This window comes from Odontesthes bonariensis, chromosome 11 (assembly GCF_027942865.1).
Source record: "Odontesthes bonariensis isolate fOdoBon6 chromosome 11, fOdoBon6.hap1, whole genome shotgun sequence".
NCBI classification, from domain to species: Eukaryota; Metazoa; Chordata; class Actinopteri; order Atheriniformes; family Atherinopsidae; genus Odontesthes; species Odontesthes bonariensis.
The window spans coordinates 31,359,217-31,380,406 of record NC_134516.1 but is presented as its reverse complement, the minus strand read 5'-3'; the positions used below and the strand labels follow the sequence as shown (position 1 = coordinate 31,380,406).

Sequence of the window (21,190 nt, the reverse complement as noted above, 5' to 3'; positions counted from 1 at the left end):
GTGGGAGCGTCCCAGAGGTGAGGGGCAGCTCATCTGCAGATTCTGGATGCCATAGGGCAGGGGTCTTCAACGTTTTTCAGGCCAGGGACCCCCAAACTGATGGAGAGTTGGAGCAGGGACCCCCCTACTATTTATATGGCATACAATTGTGTTTTATATATAACGGGGCCTAGTGCTGTTTATAAATATAGCTACTCTGTTATTGTACATTCAATACTAAGCTATTCAAATAATACACAGGTTAATATATTCATGTTTTTATTTTAAACAAGTGCAAGGTACAAGGTGGCCGTGCCACTGCCATTTATAAACAAACATCTTGCATACAACACTGAGCTATTCAAATATTTCACAGATTTTAACTTTAAACATGCATGTAGATGGGACAATGAATCCTCAAAGCATCTGTGGATGGCACACAATTTGTGAGAAAAAACTGTTTGAAAAAAAAAAAAAAAAATTTTTAAATCTTAAAAATTGTCTAATCAACCAAAGATTTCGTGACCCTCCTGCAGTACCTCCGCGGACCCCCTGGGGGTCGCGGACCCCCTGTTGAAGACCTCTGCCATAGGGTACCAACAAGGACACTTCTGTTTAATGACTATTACCATGAAGGAAATTACATGAAAGAAGATGGAAGATGGAAGATTTAATTCCCTTTTTTTTTGTTTCTTGGCAAACTTCATTACGTTAGAAATTCTGTTTGTCTAAAGGATCTAGCATTTATACCCTCACACCCCATTATAATAAAACCACCTCAGCAGGTGTCCCAGAGCAGTTTTTTTCATCTTTTAAAATTCAAACCCACTGAAGTTGATAAGTCGTGTGCAGTTTTCGTAGAGTTCAGAGGGGATTTGTGTCATTGTGCATTTGGTGCAGCACAGTAGAAAACTGCACTGTGCTTTTGTTGGGCTGCTTTGTTTGTAAGAGAACTATTCTTCACTGTATCCCCGCTCAAATCTCCACAGATGTTGAAGTCCTCTTTATATGGATCTTCCATTGTTTTATCTTTTAAAAACAAATGTTTCATAGCTGTGTTTCCAGGTGACTGCTGGCACCAGAGCATTATCCAGTAGTCACTTTTATTGTGGCTGCAGAAAAGCTGCACTGTATCACCAGGATTTGTGATGACATCAGAAGAAGACTGACGGACCTCAAGACCCAGACTAACAGCTGGAGCAAGAGCAAAAGAGAACTTTAGATCAGGATAATGCATCAGAAAAACATCCACATGATAAAGAAGGAATACTTTTTCAAATGATCACCTGGCATGCAGCAACAAATGAGAAGGCAGAACATTTTCTCCTTCAACAGCACAGATGATTTGTTTAAAAGCCTTGAAAAAAACCCCACATAAAACTATGTTTCACAGAGTTTTGCAGATGTTTTTTTTTTTTTTTAAACATTTGTTTATTGATTTTTCAGTGACATAACAAAATCAAGAGATGATATTACGAGAGTCAAAACAGTGTCAAGTGTAACAAGTAAAAATAATAATAATAAAAATAATACATAAAATAAAATGAAATCAGATAAGGAATAACTAATAGTAAGAAGAATTAACAAAAAAAAAAAAAAAAAAAAAAAAAAATTATATAAATAAATAAATAAAAATGAAAACGAACAACAAATACACAGAACAAAACAAAAACACAAATAGGTCACCCACTGCTAAATACAAGTCTAATAATATGTTCAATTAAGCAGAGATAAATAATAATAAAAAAAAAAACATTCCCAGCATGCTACAAAATCACACAAGAAAAACTCACAACTAGTAGACAATCAGGGTGGCTACTCAGGAATAGCCGTAAAAGTCAATCCCTCAACATGTACGAAAAATGGACCCCAAGTTTTATCAAACTTTGCAAGAGAACCACGTATGGAGTACCTAACCTTCTCCAACTTCACAAACTGAAGGATGTCCCTGATCCAAGAGGAGTGAGAAGGCGGTGCAGAGGACTTCCATCTCAATAAAATCAAACGTCTAGCCAATAAGGAAACAAAGGCTACAAAGTCTGCTTTACATTTAGGAAGCTGCAAAGTAGGAGGTAAGACCCCAAACAAAGCAGTACATGCTGTTGGATCAAATTGAACCTTTGTACAAACAGAAATAGAGTTGAATATCTGTGTCCAAAAATTAAGTAGTGAAGGACAAGACCAAAACATATGGACATGGGTAGCTGGAGCCTGATGACATCTTATGCATGTGGGATCGACATCATTAAAGATTTTGGAAAGCCTTACTCGAGTAAAATGGGTACGATGTAGAATTTTGCACTGGGTCAGACCATGTCTAGCACAAATAGATGAGGAGTGAACGCGACGCAAAATGGCATCCCACAGTTCCTCTGAGATCTCCTCCCCCAGATCCTCCTCCCATTGGGTTTTAATTTTGTGCTGCGGGGTTAGCTGCAAAGAATAGATACGATTGTATAAACGTGAAATAGCACCCTTGATGGTAGGGAATGGGGTTAAAAAGGAGTCAACCAGAGAGGCTCCAGGGAGATTTGGGAAATCGGGGCTAAGATTGCGGATGAAACTACGAACTTGAAGATATCTAAAAAAATGCTGTCTAGGCAACCGGAATTTCTCTGAGAGCTGCTGGAAGGATGCAAATGTACCGGCAATATATAAGTCCCTAAATGCCTTGATGCCATAGTCAGACCACAAAGAAAAAGCCCCATCAATCAAGGAAGGATGAAAAGCCGGGTTAGCTGATAAAGGTGCCAGGAAAGAGAAGGTCTGTAGACCAAAGTAGCGTCGAAATTGCTTCCAAATCTTCAAAGTGGATTTAACTAAGATATTATTGCAAAAAGGGGAGAGAGAAAAACTAAGAGGAGCGTGGATGAGCGCAGTCAGCGAAGCAGGTTTAGCAGAAAACATCTCCATACTCAACCATGTAGGAGGAACTGGCGCCCCCTCCAGAGAAATCCAAAGCTGAATTAGCCTAAGGATGGAAGCCCAGTAGTAAAACCTCAAGTTAGGAAGGGCCAAGCCCCCCAGGAGCTTAGGTCTCTGCAACAGCTCCCTTCGCAAACGAGGGACCCTCCTGTTCCATATAAACTCAGTGATTAATTTGTCTAATTTCTGAAAAAAAGATTGAGGGAGAAAGACAGGTACACACTGAAAGAGATAAGACAATTTGGGGAGGATGTTCATCTTGACCGAATTAACCCTGGCCACAAGGGAAAGAGGCAACAGTGACCACCGTTGAAAGTCCTTCTGTATCTGATCTAACAAAGGAGCAAAATTATATTTAAACAAATCTTCAAATCGGTCTCTAATCTGGATACCAAGGTACTTAAAGCCAAATGGAACAATTTTGAAGGGGAAACCCTGAGCAGCTTCCCGCGCACCCTGATTTAAAGGAAACAGCTCACTCTTGTCCAAATTTAGTTTATAGCCTGAAATCTGACCAAATGAACTAAGGATATCAAGAGCAACCGGAACTGAGACAGGAAGATTGGACACATATAGTAATAAATCATCAGCATAGAGGGAGACCTTCTGTTCAAGACCATATCTTGTTATACCAGTGATGCGTGGCTCTGAACGAAGCGCAATAGCCAGAGGTTCAATAGCAACAGCAAACAGAAGAGGACTCAGAGGACAACCCTGACGAGTGGAGCGGTACAATGGGAAATAATCTGAATGTGTGTCATTAGTTCTGACTGAAGCCATAGGGGATGAATAGAGCAATTTAATCCAAGAAATGAACTCTTGGCCAAAACCAGATTTCTCCAAAGCGTAAAAAAGGTAACTCCACTCCACTCGGTCAAAAGCCTTCTCGGCATCTAATGAAATTATGGCTTCTGGCCCCATTGACGTAGACGGATTATAAACAACATTAAGAAGTCGCCTGAGATTAAAGAACCCATGTCTGTTCTGGACAAAACCTGTCTGATCAGGAGAGATTATCAGAGGCAAAACTGATTCCAGTCGCAGAGCTAATAATTTGGACAGAAGTTTTACATCCACAGATAGAAGACTAATTGGACGGTAGCTTGAGCAAGACAGAGGGTCCTTATTTTTTTTTAAGAGTAATGATATGGAGGCCTGATTTAGAGTCTGAGGTAAATTAGACAGAGTAAGAGATTCATTAAACATTTCAATCAAAACTGGTGCTAATTTGTCAAAAAAGGTCTTGTAAAACTCGGTCGGAAAACCGTCCGGGCCTGGACATTTCCCAGACTGCATGGAAAATGTAGCCCGTTTAAGGTCATCTATGGTGATTGGGCCCTCCAACTGCTCAGCAGTATCAGCATCTACCCTAACCAACTCCAGTGAGTCAAAAAAACTATCCAGGGCTGACAGATCAGACTCAACCTCAGAAGTATATAAAGAGGAGTAAAACTGTTTGAACTGATCATTAATTTTTTTTGGATCGGTTGTGATGCCAGAAGGGGTATGTATTTGTGGAATCTGCTGAGAGGAGGAAGCCTGTCGAAGCTGATGGGCCAAAAGTTTGGTCGCCTTATCCCCAGATTCATAATAACAATATTTAGCCTTAAATAAGAGCTCCTCAACCTCTTTAGTAGAAAGAACATCAAACTCAGCTTGAAGAGAAAGACGATCTTTATATATGTTAGGAGATGGGGAAGAAGCATAAATATTATCGAGCTGGGAGATTTGTAACCTCAATTCCTTTAATCTTTTTTTCCTTTGTTTGTTTGCATAACTGCTGTATGAAATGATTTCACCTCTAATATATGCTTTCAAAGTCTCCCAAAGAAGGGAGGCTGAGATCCCTGGAGTTCTGTTGGTAGCAAGAAAAAAGTCAATTTGATTAGAAACAAATTTAACAAAGTCCTCATTAGATAGCAAGCGCGTATTGAGACGCCAAGGGGGGCGGGTACATTCGCGCTCCTGAATGAATAACTCCAGTGTGGTAGGAGCATGATCTGATATTAGAATAGTATCATAAGAGCAAGACTGAACAGAATGGAGAAATCGGTTGTCTAGGAGAAAATAATCAATACGAGAAAAGGAATGATGTACATGAGAGAAAAAAGAATAGGCTTTACCAGATGGATTAAGAAAGCGCCATGGATCCGAGACTGAGAATTCATCCATAAAGGATAAAATGGTCTTAGAAGACTTTGAGGACACTCCTGGTCTAGCGGAAGAACGATCTAATACAGGATTAAGCCAACAGTTGAAATCACCCCCCATAATGAGTAAATGTGTGGACATGTCAGGTAATTTAGCGAACAATTGGTGGAAAAAATTGTCGTCATCCCAGTTTGGACCATACACATTAGCCAGAATCACAGAATTACTATATAGCTGCCCTGTTACAAACACAAACCTTCCATTAGGGTCAGCTATTACATTAGAGCACACAAAAGGAACCGATTTATGAATCAAAATTGCAACACCCCTAGATTTACCATTAAAACTAGAATGAAATACTTGACTGACCCACCTCCTCTTTAATCTGATATGGCTGCAAAATTTTAAATGAGTCTCTTGAAGGAAAACAATATGAGCACCTAATTGTTGAAGATGGTGAAGAACTTTACTACGTTTAATAGGCTGATTAAGACCATTACAGTTCCAGCTAACAAATCTGAGTCCTGTCCCTGATTGTCGTGGCATCCTAGGCTGCTGCATGCTGATCAAGTAATAGTGTACACAGCAGCGTGGAATGTATAACAGTCAAAGAGATAAAGTAAAACATGGACGACCTGACTAAACAGAACTCAAAACACACAGCAAGAAAAAAAGGCAGAACTCCCCACACACCCACCCTCCCCCAAGCTGAAGCATCTTCCCAAGCAAGACGCAAGCAAATCCCCCAAACTACCAAAAACATCCTAACACGCTCCGTTTACAGCACAAACTAGTAGTGCTCATCCGAGTTTGTAATAAAGCACAGAATGAATATGTAAACAAACACAGTCGCAAAATACGAAAAGTGGCTCAAGTCCAAGTGTCACAAACTTAAAGCAGGGCGGCTTACTAACAGGAAACGGGTTAACTTTACCCAGCTTACCAAACGAACTGCCAGCCGCTTTTAAACTGTAGCTCCAGAAGAGACACCAGACTTTAAGTTCACCTTGACAAAGTCCATTGCAGTGGCCGGGTCTTCAAAGGTGTGTGTAGCTCCACCGGGAAGAGTGATTCTCAATGTTGCAGGAAACCTCAATCCAAACTTTACACCAGGGCACGAATGTAACAGACGTTTAACGTCTGTGAATGCAGCACGTTTCTTTGCCACCGACGAAGTGTAGTCGGGGAAGAGAAACAGTCTCTTGCCTTGGAAGAGGATAGGGGAGTCCCTGGACGTCTCGCCGGCCCGCCGTAAGATGTCACTCCTCACGTGAAAAAAGTGAACACGGATCACAAAGGGCCGGGGTGGTTTACCGTCGCTGGGCCTGGGCCGGAGAGTGCGATGCGCACGGTCGAGTAGGGGCAGCTCATCCAGGCCGAGGGTGTCCATCAACAGCTGGGCAATAAATTCAGTGGGGCGCACACCTTCGGCCCCCTCCGGCACACCCACCAGCCGTATATTGTTCCTCCTCGCTCTACCCTCCAGGTCCTCACATTTATCGGCCAGCAATTTAACCTCAGCTTTCAGCGTGGAAACTGTTGAATCCAGTGAAGACAGTAGGTCACTGTGGTCCGTACATGCGCGCTGTAACTCCTTGATAACTTGATCGTGGGAGCTAAGTTTTTGTTTCATCGGTTCGATTGCATGCCTAAGCTCCTCTCTTACCGAAGAAATGTCCGCTCGAAGCTCGCAAGAGAGCGAGTCTATTTTACCACAAATGTCCCCTTTCAACTGGTTCAGCATAGTCTGGAGGTGATCCAGATTGGGCGCACACTCGGGGTCCGTCACCACCTTCGGCGGAGAAGCGGGCTCAGTCGAGGAAGAAGCCTTAGCACGGCCCGTACGAGCCGAATTTCCACGTGGAGCTGCCATTGTCGGTTGAAATTCCCCCAAAACACACCGAAACTGATCGAATACTTGTTAAACTTGTGCACCGGCCAAACTAATGAAGATAAACTGTGTTAATAAGTTAAAATAAACGCAAACTCGCGGAGCAAAAGGGCGACACGTCCTACATGCTCAGTGTCCGTGACTCCTCCCCCGAGTTTTGCAGATGTTGATACAGTCAGTAAAGTCTCAGCATCTATACTTGTGTTAAGGCTGAAATGAGATGAGTGAGGTTTAAAGAGGAATGAAGAGGATGAAGAAACACCATCACTGTAACTGATGAAGTGGAAGGAGGGAGTGGCTTCACATATTCTTGCTACTGTAGATCGCCTTCCTGGATGTATAAATCGTGCTAAAGTGAGACACCAAGTTAAAGTGTACAGAAACAGAGTTACTGAAGTGTGCTGCGAATGCATCAAACTGAAAGGCAACCACATAGCAGCTGCTTTGGGAGCCTGCAGAAAAAAACTAGTGTGCAGTTTTTGTAGAGTTCAGAGGGGATTTGTGTCATTGTGCTTCTGGTGCTGCACAGTAGTAAACTGCACTGTAATTCACTCCTGCATCTGGGATGTGCACAGATCCATTCTTTGCTGCGTCTCCACCCAAATCTCCAGCGAGACTGAAACCATCTTTATATTTGTCTTCCATTGTGACAGCTTTGTAGTTCAAATATCCAATGAGTTTCGTTGCTGTGTCTCCAGGTGACTGCTGGTAGCAGAGCATCACTCTGTAGTCACTTTTACTGTGGCTGCAGAAAATCTGCATTTTGGCACCAGGATTTCTGATGAGATCAGAGGGAGACTGACGGACCTCAAGACCCAGACTAACAGCTGGAAACAGAAAGACAATAGAACATTTTAGATAATGAGAAATGGTAAATGTCATGAATTTAGTGATTTCAGACAAATTATTGTAATGTACTTTAACCGGGCCGACAGTTGTCCATTACTGCAGTGATACATTTCTGTGGCTTATCTGTCATCAGTGCCCACCCAAAAGAATGATTCTTTTTTATTGACATTCAGAAACAAACATTCACATCCGGTACATGTGCATACATCTTACATCTCTTGTCTGTCCTAAATGCCAAAGTGATATTTTTATTTTATGTCTAAACGATAACAAAAAAAAAAGAACCAAACAACAACAAAAACACACAAGAATATGTACAAAGTGGGGAGTGATCCTTTTTATATGGCATAGTTATTGATTTGTAAAAATAAAATCAGGCCTATGGGGCGTGACATAGATGACCCAGTTTTCCCAGTATGAGGTGAATTTCTCCAGTTTAAAGTGAACAAATGCTGTTATTCTCTCCATTTTATATCTGTCCATTGTGATGTCCATCCAGATGTTGACAGTTGGGCTCTCTTGTGATAGCCATTTTCTTTTTGCAAGCCATTAGCAGGATATTTATGAGGTGCTTATCTCCTTTCAGCCATCCCTCCGGTATGTGTCCGAAAAACATAGTCTTAATGTCGAGGGGTATTTCACATTTGAAGATGTCCTGTAGGGCGTTGTGTATCTTTTTCCAATAGTCCTTCATGAGCGGGCAGTCCCAGAAAATGTGATAATGGTTTGCATTTTGATTTCCACACTTCCTCCAGCAGACTGAGGAGTTATTGTCATAGTGAGATTTCTGGGAGGGTGTAATAAAGCACCTAATCAGGCTTTTCCAGCCAAACTCCCTCCACTTCTGTGAGCTGGTACACATCCATTGATACCTCCATATTGTTGTCCATTCTTCTTCAGATATAATTATTCCTCCTTCCTTCTCCCATTTTGTTTTAATACATGAAGTTGAATGTGATTTCTATTCGACAGACTCTTATATAAACATGAAACAGTTCTATCAATAGTTTCTGAATTATAGGCTTTTGTAAACAGTTCAATCAAACATGTGCGAGTCTTTGTTACATTTTTCATCTTCGTATCAACGTAGTGCCACAGCTGCAGATATCCATAGAAGTCTTGTTTTTCTAATAAATGTGTCCTTTTAAGCGTTTCAAAACTGAGCATTTTTCCATCTTTCATTACCCTGCATAAGGCTGTTATACCCTCAGCTATCCAATCTTTGAATCTAGAGTCCAACTTATTAGGTGTAAACTCTGAGTCATAGGCGCACCATTTAAGAACTGTAATATCACTCTCGAGTTTATGTTCCTTTATGATAGACCCAAAAGAATTTTAAGACCCAAAGAGACAATTTACAGCATCGAGCAGTTGGTTGTACTCACGTTATGTCATCATCACTGAAGCGCATCATCTTCATTCAAAACTGAGAGATGCAATGGATGTCTGCAAGCTGTATATCAACAGTGTTGAAGTTAGTTAAAGGCTTTCACAAACTACTGAAACAGGTGTTACTCTGCACCGGTCTGGTAAGGATCCGACTGCCACGGGTTCCGTATTCTGTACATTAAGGGGGGTTCTGTGTGATGTCACAGGGGGCTCAGCGAATAAATTAGAACATTCTGGGGTTCTAATTCTGCACTAAGAGAAAGGGTCATGGAGTAAAGAGGTTTTTAAATCAAAACAAACATTTCTGTCCAGGCTTCTCATGTGGGAAGCTGAAAATCTGCTTTACTTGTACATACTCGTTCAGGTTCACAGTTCACACCAGTGAGCAGCTAACAACTACGTGAAAACAGCGTTATAGTGGCCATCCCCCTCTATATTCTCACCATTATCTGTTGGACAACCCATAATAAAAGTGGTGGTTCTTTTGACTCCAGGGATTCATTTGATGTTGATCCAAAACCTTCTAAGTACATCAGTCGGGCAGAGAACTTGAAACTGTTGATGAACTTGCTTCGAGAGAACAGCTGAAACATCCAGTTTGAAACGTTCTACGTCTTCAAGGTTTGCATCTAAATGTTTGATGTTCAACCACGTTGTCAACATTCAATACGAATGACTGGAATGTTTATTTAAAAAGGGAAACTGGGCCGCGAGAGGTCACCCAGCCTTTGTGCAACAAAGTTGTTAAATACTGATCTCTTAAATCAGTACCGGTCCGCGAGACATTCCAAACCGGGAAAATAAAAAAAAGTTTTAAAATTTAATTTTTTTTTTCTTTAAATTTAAAAAAAAGACATGGAACTCAGGAATTCTTTAATTTCACTCGCTCCTACACTCGATTCTATACTTGGAAATTGCATAGATTGCATTGTAGGAGGCCGTTGTGCACGTTTATTTTTTTCAATGATGTCTGTCATCATATCCTAATTATCCTAATTTGTAAATGCGTCTGCTAAATGTAATATAAAAGAAGTGAATGCATGTTGAAATACCCCCACCCTCAGTGTCTATTGAACGTAAAGTACAAAAAAAGTAGCTAATTTCGACTGTTTGCTTCTCTTCTTTGTACAGATCAGGTGGAGTCTGGCTGACTGTCACTGAGAGAGGAACCTGTGGCTTTTAAGATTAAGATTAAGAGTCTCATGCTCTACCGACTGAGCTAGCCGGGCTAATCGCATGTTATAAAATATGCCTTCCGAAAAAAAAGACGAGATAAAACAAGCCTAAGTCAACTTTCAGAGATTTAGAATGACATCAGAACACATTCCTCCTTTTCAACCTCTACCTACTCCACTCGACTGGATCCCACTCAGCTGTTAGGGTTTTCCATGAGGTAATACCACCTGGCACCAGGTGGTACAGTTTTAGCACCTACTCGGTCGGGGTCGAGTTGAGTTGAGCCGAAAATGTGACATCTACAGACTGCAGGCCACTGATTGGCCAGGGAGTGATGTCACTGGATGAGTCATGAAAGCCACTCCTTAACAAGAACCGGCAACAGCAACAGTTGGATTTGATGTATTCTGTGATCGTCAACGAGGTGGATTGCTAGACGCAAAGACATAGACCAAGCAGCAGGTAAACCTTTGCCTCGATGTCCTAAATTGTTGTGTCATGTTTGTGTCACATAAGACTGACATCACAGGACTTTTGGACCTCCTTGCTATAACGACCCCACCCACATTGAAGTGGTTGTGAGTAAGTACTGGTGGAAAAGAGCTTAATGTTGCAGGAGAACTGCCTCATCGCACATCAGAATTGTGTATGTTAATGGGAGGAACTGAAGGCCCGTCTTCAGAGATAAATGCCCTTTTTCACCATGGCCTGACATGGCTTTCTTCATGGTCTTCTAATATGCAAGTAAGATTTAAGCATGAAATTAATGTCAGGTGTGGGATTTGAACCCACGTCTCCTTTGGGAGACCAGAAGTCCCTGTGCTAAGGAAGGAATGAAGCCTTGAGTCTGGTGCCTTAGACCGCTCGGCCATCCTGACACCATTACTTCCCTGACTGTGTAAAATACCACAAACGTGAACCAAAATTCAAAACGCTACTCCACTTGACTATATTCGACTCAGGTTTTAGGGTTTTTCCCGAGGGAGTAACAGCTGGTAGCAGGTACATTTTTAGCACCTACACGGCAGGGATTCGAGTTGAGTTGAGCCGAAAATGTGACGTCTACAGACTGCAGGCCACTGATGGGCCAGGGAGTGATGTCACTGGATGAGTAATGAAGGCAAGAGAGGGCCAGAGGCCATGGGTCGTTGTTCAGATTTTTCTTATTTTGTTTTAAAGTGAATGATCATACTTGAGCAAAAAGGGAATACAGAAATGACGTAAGCCCAAAGAAAGGTAAACATAATGCTCTTGCGCAAGTTTGAATGTTTTTGATTCATATTGTGCATTTCAGGAGGTTTGTGATCATTCAAAGAGGCACCACTGAGGACGCTGTGATGGTGGTAACAGAGCTGAACTTTGACTTTAAGTGCTGGATCAAACATCTGTTGATTATTAAAACTGCTACGCCCAACGTGGGGCTCGAACCCACGACCCTGAGATTAAGAGTCTCATGCTCTACCAACTGAGCTAGCCGGGCTAATCGCATGTTGTAAAATGTGCCTTCCGGAAAAAAAAAGACAAGATAAAACAAGCCTAAGTCAATTTTTAGAGATTAAGAATGACATCAGAACACATTCCTCCTTTTCAACCTCTACCTACTCCACTCGACTGGATCCCATTCAGCTGTTAGGGTTTTCCATGAGGTCATACCTCCTGGCACCAGGTGGTACATTTTTAGCACCTACTCGGTCGGGGTCGAGTTGAGTCGAGCCGAAAATGTGACATCTACAGACTGCAGGCCACTGATTGGCCAGGGAGTGATGTCACTGGATGAGTCATGAAAGCCACTCCTTAACAAGAACCGGCAACAGCAACAGTTGGATTTGATGTATTCTGTGATCGTCAACGAGGTGGATTGCTAGACGCAAAGACATAGACCAAGCAGCAGGTATACCTTTGCCTCGATGTCCTAAATTGTTGTGTCGTGTTTGTGTCACATAAGACTGACATCACAAGACTTTTGGACCTCCTTGCTATAACGACCCCACCCACATTGAAGTGGTTGTGAGTAAGTAATGGTGGAAAAGAGCTTAATGTTGCAGGAGAACTGCCTCATCGCACATCAGAATTGTGTATGTTAATGGGAGGAACTGAAGGCCCGTCTTCAGAGATAAATGCCCTTTTTCACCATGGCCTGACATGGCTTTCTTCATGGTCTTCTAATATGCAAGTAAGATTTAAGCATGAGATTAATGTCAGGAGTGGGATTTGAACCCATGTCTCCTTTGTGAGACCAGAAGTCCCTGTGCTAAGGAAGGAATGAAGCCTTGAGTCTGGCGCCTTAGACCGCTCGGCCATCCTGACACCATTACTTCCCTGACTGTGTAAAATACGACAAACGTGAACCAAGATTCAAAACGCTACTCCACTTGACTATATTCGACTCAGGTTTTAGGGTTTTTCACGAAGGAGTAACAGCTGGTAGCAGGTACATTTTTAGCACCTACACGGCAGGGATTCGAGTTGAGTCGAGCCGAAAATGTGACGTCTACAGACTGCAGGCCACTGATTGGCCAGGGAGTGATGTCACTGGATGAGTAATGAAGGCAAGAGAGGGCCAGAGGCCATGGGTTGTTATTCAGATTTTTCTTATTTTGTTTTAAAGTGAATGATCATACTTGAGCAAAAAGGGAATACAGAAATGACATGAGCCCAAAGAAAGGTAAACATAATGCTCTTGCGCAAGTTTGAATGTTTTTGATTCATATTGTGCATTTCAGGAGGTTTGTGATCATTCAAAGAGGCACCACTGAGGACGCTGTGATGGTGGTAACAGAGCTGAACTTTGACTTTAAGGGCTGGATCAAACATCTGTTGATTATCAAAATTGCTACGCCCAACATGGGGCTCGAACCCACGACCCTGAGATTAAGAGTCTCATGCTCTACCGACTGCGCTAGCCGGGCTAATCGCATGTCATGAAATATGCCTTCCGCAAAAAAAAGACGAGATAAAACAAGCCTAAGTCAACTTTCAGAGATTCAGAATGACATCAGAACACATTCCTCCTTTTCAACCTCTACCTACTCCACTCGACTGGATTCCACTCAGCTGTTAGGGTTTTCCATGAGGTAATACCACCTGGCACCAGGTGGTACATTTTTAGCACCTACTCGGTCGGGGTCGAGTTGAGTCGAGCCGAAAATGTGACATCTACAGACTGCAGGCCACTGATTGGCAGGGAGTGATGTCACTGGATGAGTAATGAAAGCCACTCCTTAACAAGAACCGGCAACAGCAACAGTTGGATTTTATGTATTCTGTGATCGTCAACGAGGTGGATTGCTAGACGCAAAGACATAGACCAAGCAGCAGGTAAACCTTTGCCTCGATGTCCTAAATTGTTGTGTCATTTTTGTGTCACATAAGACTGACATCACAGGACTTTTGGACCTCCTTGCTATAACGACCCCACCCACATTGAGGTGGTTGTGAGTAAGTACTGGTGGAAAAGAGCTTAATGTTGCAGGAGAACTGCCTCATCGCACATCAGAATTAATAATAATAATAATACATTTCATTTATAGGCACCTTTCATAGGCACTCAAGGGGGGTATTCCTAGAAAGTAGCTAAAGAAAGTCAGGCTGTAGCCGGAAAGCGTCGCTTGAACTGACATCATCTCCCATTTAAGCCTCAAGTCGTTCCATGAAACCAGCTCAGCTGCATCTCAGTGAGGCTAATCCAAGCGAGGCTTACATAGCCTGGCTAAGTGCGAGTGTACGAGGAACGTAAGAAGCCCTGACGAGTGGATTGTGGAAAAACGGAGATGGCAGAAAAGGAGAGCAAGACAAGAGCTTTTATTTTTTCGGCAGCTGAACAAATAATGCTTATGGAGCTGTATGAGGATTTTAAAAGTTCATCACCAGAAATGGTAATACAGCTGTGATCAATAAAGCGAAGAAACGGCATGGCAAACAACTGCAGACAGACTAAATGCGTAAGTTATGAAAGTTTCATACCATTGTCAATTGTTAGACATTCATTTTACTGTCCTCATGTATTTATGCTCTCCTCTTTGTGTTATAATGTGTTTACATAAAGCATGCTGAATTGTCTCTGTATGAGATGTACAGTACACATATACTGGCCCTGCTCAGTTTATTAACAACCCAATAATCGACATGCATCATCATACTTTGTGACCATATTATCCTGTGTGTGTGACCCAGATATTAATTTTTCACTGTTACATCTCAACAGGAGCAATCTTAGCAGCCAAAAGCGTACCTGGCAGCAGGTGAAGGTAAAGTAAAGGAAAATATTTCAGAGTGGTAAGTAGCCTTTGAAGAAATGTGTTCGTCCAATAAAGAGAGCACCAAACTAGACATGGAATACAAGAAACTGAAAATAAAAAAGATCAAGCTAGAGATTATGAAACTGGAGAGGGATGTTAGTATATATTCAGATAAAGGAGAATTTCGTGTTGTGAACTGTATTTAATTCTGGTTTCTCTCCACAGCTTGAGAAACATGTAATAATAATTAAACAATTCAACACAACTTGAACTCAAACTTGTCATTATTGTACGGTTCATGCAACGTGTTAGAAATGTGTTTTTTACATTTATATTCACAGTGGGGTGCCATGACCTAAACGTGTGGAAAGTTATAAATCATCTCTGTCCATTTAGCCTTCTTACACTTGCTCTGACTTAAACTGCTACTGTGTCAATGCTAAATTATGAAAAGAAGTTCTAACTCAAAGGTCACAACAATAAGGATCAAAGGAAATATGTGTCCCTGTACAGATCCCTCACTGTGTCAGGAGAAACTGAGTCCTTTCAGGCACTAGAACCTCCAGGGACTCAACGAAGAAAAGACTTGAGCCTGAAAAGTTGTCCACAAGACAAAATGTATAAAATATGAAGTATACTATTAATTTAAGATGGCTCTGTCAGAAGTCAGCCATGGTGCCTGAGAACTTTAAGCAATGAACCTGTATTTAATTTGGCCAAAGGTCATTTCTATCCGTGCCCTTGTTTTAGCATGTGCATGTGCATGTGCATGCTTCTTTCTGAACACAACACGCAGTGTGGACACATCATGGCTGGGACAGCAGCAGCAGCCACAGACACGTCCAAACTTTCTGTATTCAGCAGATGTGGAGAGGGCTCCTCAGGAATATATCTGATGGAATATAGCTGATGGATCACTTTTTAAAGAAAGTCCACCAAAACTTTGGACACATTCTGAATATCCACAAAAGAAGAAGAGATGTTGTTGAAAAGTCAGTTTGTCATTTTATCGAGGTCTCTCTGCTCTATGTGTAACTTAGATATTCTACATCTGAAATGATTCTTTATAAAGTATTTTATTCAAATAAAACGATAACCTCTGATCTGAAGACAGCTGATTTAGTGCCGGTCACATGATCACATCAATTATAGGATTAAAAACATGTTAGATTTGTACAAAAGAGCCTCAGATTATCAACACTGATTATTTAAGATCTAAAGAAATGAATGATCACTTTTCTTTGTGCGACACGTTTCCATCAAAGTGTGAGACGATATGAATGAATGAATGAATGAATGAATGAATGAATGAATGAATGAATGAATGAATGAGTTCAGAGTTGGTTCAAACAGCTCTTCAACATGTTGAACTCATCAGTTACAGAGGAGACGGAGAGGTCATTTAAGGGCTGTAAATCATCTTTAATGGTGCCACATGTGTCCAGATTGTTTTTGTTATCATAACTGGACAAACACTGATGATCAGGACTGAATAAATGTTACTGATCCATGTTCAGTTCAGCTCTAATGTAACTCATATCTGCTGGAACTGGGACGGAAGGGGACTTTCCATTTATGGTGATGTCGCCCTCTTGTGGTGTAAATATAAACTGCATGATGTCAGTTTGGCCTCTCGGACTGCAGAAACTCCATATTTTACTGAACTGCCACAAAAAGGACAGATCTGTCAAAGATGAAGAAAATAAATGTAGAAATATAAAGACTTTTCTCATCTTCTTGTTGAAGCTCCAACCTCCATCACATCATAAAGATCTCATCCATCCTTTCCCTGTTCCTGCTGCACACACCTGTTGTAGTATAAGCAGCAGGATATCAGAGTCTCCTGAGGTGACACCACAGTCTGTAATACAGATGTTGGTCAATTGTTCAGAACAACATACTCACACTCACACACGCACCAAATGAAGCACAAGCTGTGTTTGTGGAACCAACAGGAGGCCGTTGATGTCTGCAGTGATTTTAGTGGCATTAAGACTCATTAGAGCGGAGTTATTGAATATTTCTGTAGCAGGTGTTGCAGCCGGCTGCACATGGAGACTAATGTTATTTTCCTGCTCCAAGGACAGCTTATTTGGATTCAAATGTTTATCTGATGGAGAGAGGTGTGATTTGATCTGGAACAACGCTTTATTTTGGAGGTATTTATTCAGCAAGTGCGAATCTGTCAATATGTGTCAAACTTTACCGAACCCTGTTGCTGTTGTTCTACCGCTGCCTTCATCTTTTAGTGTCCGCGTTAAAGCAATACGATGTAACTTCCCAAAAAGCCCATTATGGAGCTCCCCCTACAGGCTTGGAGGTAATGTACGGTTACACTGTCGTGTATACAACACCCTTTCACTTTTCACCGAACCGGCGAGGAGTCAGAAGGTTCAAGCTATGTCGACCGAGAAGGTAAGAGTAATGAAACCAAACAGCTGAAAACGTTCTACTGTATACACTTAAAAACATGGAGCCTCTTGTGTTTGTTCTTGTGGACAACTTTCCTGTGAGCTGAAACATTTCAGAGTTCTCCTCAGACTGTATTCAGTGGGCATAAAGGTGTCTTTAACAGAGGGAACGAGGATTTATCTCTGTGCTTCACCCCGGCAGAAGCAGACAGTGAGGGGGCGGGGCTTGTTCCAAACGCTCAGCTGGTCTCCCATTGGTTATTACTTATGACGTCAGAGACGGACAAAGTTCCTACTGGCTCCTGAAGCCGGTGTAGCGGAAGTGGTTCTGGAGGCAGCAGCGACACTTGTAATGTTCACAGCTTCTGTTTGACACCTCAGAGTTTATAAAACTCATACAACACTATCAGAACACATGGTCACCATGGGAACCTTTATAAGTTCAGGCTTTCTAAAGTAACGGGACACACACACATCAGTCCAATCCAGATGTTTTTCTCATCTTTTCATAGTTCCCTGTTTTGCCTTCATAACTCAGATGGAATCAGTCAGTGAAAAACACAGCAGGCTGTGAGAGAAAGTAAAGGTGTTCACCAGACCAACCAAGCCTGAACCTGAGGGATGTATCACTGAAATTACTGAGCACATCATCAGACAGGAGAAGAAGAAGCCCATTTTCACTGATATCAGCATCAGACAGCAGATCTGGAGGTGCTTTTCTCTCTACAGCTGGCCTTCACTCCTCTGTGTCTTCTCTCCAACCATCTTTGTCCCAACCATTGCATCTGTGGTGTTCAGCACATCTGCAGCATCAGGCCCGCTGGCTCCGTTCTGCTCGTCTTCTGCAGACGGAGCTTTTTCATGGCAGGAAACCATCCAGTGAGTCAGGATTCTGCAGGAACCACTGGAAGACTTTCACTTCCTCCTTTAGTTGAACGCTTCATCAAACTGACATCATGCAGTTCCTCTACTCACCACCAGAGGGAGACACATCTCCATAAATGCAGAGTCCCGCTCAGTATTACTGACAGTACTTCACAGCCACTGAGAGGACACATTTAAATCAGTAACATACAAAGAAATGATTTCTATATTTGAGCCAGGCTTCCACCTCCATATAAGACACACACTGTGTCCTCATACAACAAGCAGCTCTCCTGTCTGAGCTTCACATCTTTACAGTTAGCATCAGCACACACAGCATGTTGATGAAGATTCTCACTCATCCAGGTCATGGTAATCCTAAGAGCTCACATCCTCTGGCCTAAAAGGCCTCTAGCAAAGAGCCAGATAAGACCAGAGCCACCCACTCTCCAGATAAAGGGCCTTATGAGCTGCTGAAGTTCTTCAGATAAATAAGTTTATATTAGTTTCTCTTTTGGTCAGAGGCTCTGGTGCTCTGGAGTTACACCAAGTGTTTCTGAATGTTAGCTGCAACACCTTTAAAACCTGTTTTATCTCCATGCAAACAACAGCTAATCCTAACTGTCCTGTAGTTCGTAATGTGTCAGATCTCCATTTATTCCATCTCTTTCGCTGCAGTTTTAAAACTTCATTACATTTGTTTTGTTGTTGATATTGAACCACCAAACCGGCTCAGAAGACACAGTATTTAAGACATTCTGTTCTAGTTTTGATAAAAACACTATAAAATGTTTTTCTGCTGAAAAACGCTATAAGATGTACAAAAACAGGCTGACCAACATGTTGAGGCAAGCAAAGAAGCAACATTATGATAAAATGTTACAAATAAATCAAAATAATATGAAGCGCACATGGAACATCCTAAATAATGTAATGGTGAATAAGCCTTGATCACCAGATCAACCTAAGTGTTTCATAAAGGACAATAAGGTGTTTGGCAATCTGACTGAAGCGGCTGATGAATGTAACTCTTTTTTTTTTTTGTGAATGTTGACCGAGCTCGGCAAAGGAAATTACAAATAAACATGGAGATACAGGAAGTGGCTGGAAAGGAGAAAGTAAGGTGATGCCGTCAATGTTTCTTGGTGGACTAAGTGAAATGGCGTAAATCTGGTGTCTTCTCAGCCCGTGCATGTGTTTAAAATGCTCGTTGCAGTGGATGCAGTGATAGGGCCGATCGTCCGTGTGGCACTGTGTGTGTCTGTTCAGTGTTCTGACACAATCAAATGCTTTAGAGCAAACGGGGCACACTTTGAGGGCTTTCTTTGCGAAGTGAAGAAGTGTCAGGCCTAAAGAACTATCTACAGAAGATGAACAATATCTGAAAGTGATGTCCTTAAGAAAGAGGAAAAAATCCAGCAAAGACCTGACACAGGAGCTGAGAGATGCATCTGGACCTTCAGCTGATCCATCGGCTGTTGGCCCGAGCCTCATCAGAGATGGGCTCCATGGAAGGGTGGCTGTCAAGAAGCCGTTCTTAAGGAAGGGAAACAGTAAGCGTTGTTTCTAAGTGTTTGTTAAAATGACTATTTTAGATACTAATTATTGTTTTTTAGGCGATGTGAAAACCGTTTGCTGTGACTTTCAAATATGCTTCAAAACCTGGACGTGTTTCTTCAGATAAACTCCTGACCAGCTGTGTAAAAGCAGTGAGAATGTCTGGCCTGTAGAAACTTTGTGATGTCATACAAGATCAGAGATGACATCGATTGTGATGTCACTACAGTGATGACATAACAGCTTTGTGAAGGCTTCTGTTCTGTCTCTTCTGGTCTGTGGTTCCAACCACAGATTCTGGATGGAAGTGAAGTCCGGATTCCAGAATGTTGATTTGTGTTCTCTGTTAATCTCTGGACGACTTCAGCCAGCGACTCAAAGAAACTGAGCAAACTGCTAAAGAAGGCTGGCTCTGACCTGGGGACTGCTTTGGAGCTGTGTTTGATGAGCACTCACTTCACCGACTGCTCCATTCAACATCCACCTGGAAACGCTCGGTAGCCTACCTGTACCTGCCTCAGTCTCCAGCTCCTGTCTCCGTCTGCTTCAAGAGGAATGAACTCTTAAATCTGGCTTTCCTTGTTTACTGAACTGTGGAAAGAAATCAGGTAATAAATCATCTTCAAACTCGTTGGCTTTTGGGCCCTGGAGTCTGGTATCATGACACTAAACTGAACCCTCTGTAACATTAAAGCAGAACTATGTAACCTTAAGGAGAAAGTTGTCTTTGCTTGAAAGTTTGAGCAAATAAAACTTGTAGGTTGTTACTGCTTCCTTTTCTCTGTGCTGGACTCTCCCTGCTGAAACAGACTTTGACGAACCCCAGCTGCTGAGCAAAAATGGCACCCTCCCCATGAGGTAATTGAACCGTGTTCTTCCGCTTGACAGGCAGATTCTAACCTTTGACCATTGAAGAAGATACAGAATGTGTTGCTTGACTGTCGTGCCAATTCTGAGAATACAAGCTGTAAGAGTATCACTGAAAAATTGACAAAAAAAATCACATTGTTAAAACCCTTTCATTGTCAAGCATTTGCATGACTGAGAGCGTAAATTGACTGTGGAAGGGGTTCCATGGTGTAAAGGTCAGCACTCTGGACTTTGAATCCAGTGATCCGAGTTCAAATCTCGGTGGAACCTTCAGGTGTGTGCTGTCATGGTTGTGTTCTGGAAAGAAGATGAGTTGAGTAGGCTAGTCACTTGTCAAGTCACGCTTGCACGATTGATCAATTCCAGCTAAGAGGATCTGTGGTATGTGATGTCACACCTCTGTGTTGCTAGTTGAATCTTTTTTGGTTTCTTCTTGCATATTCATTTACGATGATTCTATTTATCCATGCTCTCCCACAGGAGTGTGTTACAATCCCACTTCTGACTCAATTTGTTGCAACTCCACAATCTCTTTCCGCTGGCAACAAAATTTGGGAAAACTTACCTCATTCTTTGGCTTCCGGAACACTCGTGAACAGATATGGCGCCAGTTTCTGTAGTGTAGTGGTTATCACGTTCGCCTAACATGAGAAAGGTCCTCAGTTCAAAACTGGGCGGAAACATTACTTGCTCCTCCTTTATTTATTTCATCTTTGTGTGAAGATGTATGACTGCACGTTAATGATAGCAACATCAACAGATTCATAATTATGGATAGGAGGGGAGCTTCATCTGCTATTCTTGACATGTAAAGTACATTTTTTCAGGTTATCAAGAGATTCTCCGATGCTAAGAAACGGACTTTGGCGACCCCTAGCTGCTGAGAAAAT

The 21,190-nt window shown here is 42.0% G+C and overlaps 5 non-coding genes across 5 annotated transcripts; 1 reads left to right on the top strand and 4 right to left on the bottom strand.

The window, feature by feature from the left end:
• Positions 1–11,127: 11,127 nt before the first annotated feature.
• On the bottom strand, positions 11,128–11,238 carry trnal-caa (transfer RNA leucine (anticodon CAA)). Its single transcript has 2 exons — positions 11,201–11,238; positions 11,128–11,173 (listed from the first exon to the last, which is right to left on the bottom strand). It is a non-coding gene; the product is annotated as a tRNA-Leu (tRNA).
• A 529-nt stretch (positions 11,239–11,767) lies between these two features.
• Positions 11,768–11,840, bottom strand: trnak-cuu (transfer RNA lysine (anticodon CUU)). The gene has a single exon. It is a non-coding gene; the product is annotated as a tRNA-Lys (tRNA).
• A 716-nt stretch (positions 11,841–12,556) lies between these two features.
• Positions 12,557–12,667, bottom strand: trnal-caa (transfer RNA leucine (anticodon CAA)). Its single transcript has 2 exons — positions 12,630–12,667; positions 12,557–12,602 (listed from the first exon to the last, which is right to left on the bottom strand). It is a non-coding gene; the product is annotated as a tRNA-Leu (tRNA).
• Positions 12,668–13,196: 529 nt separating this feature from the next.
• trnak-cuu (transfer RNA lysine (anticodon CUU)) lies at positions 13,197–13,269 on the bottom strand. Its single transcript has one exon. It is a non-coding gene; the product is annotated as a tRNA-Lys (tRNA).
• A 7,229-nt stretch (positions 13,270–20,498) lies between these two features.
• On the top strand, positions 20,499–20,570 carry trnaq-uug (transfer RNA glutamine (anticodon UUG)). Its single transcript has one exon. It is a non-coding gene; the product is annotated as a tRNA-Gln (tRNA).
• The last annotated feature ends 620 nt before the right edge of the window (positions 20,571–21,190 follow it).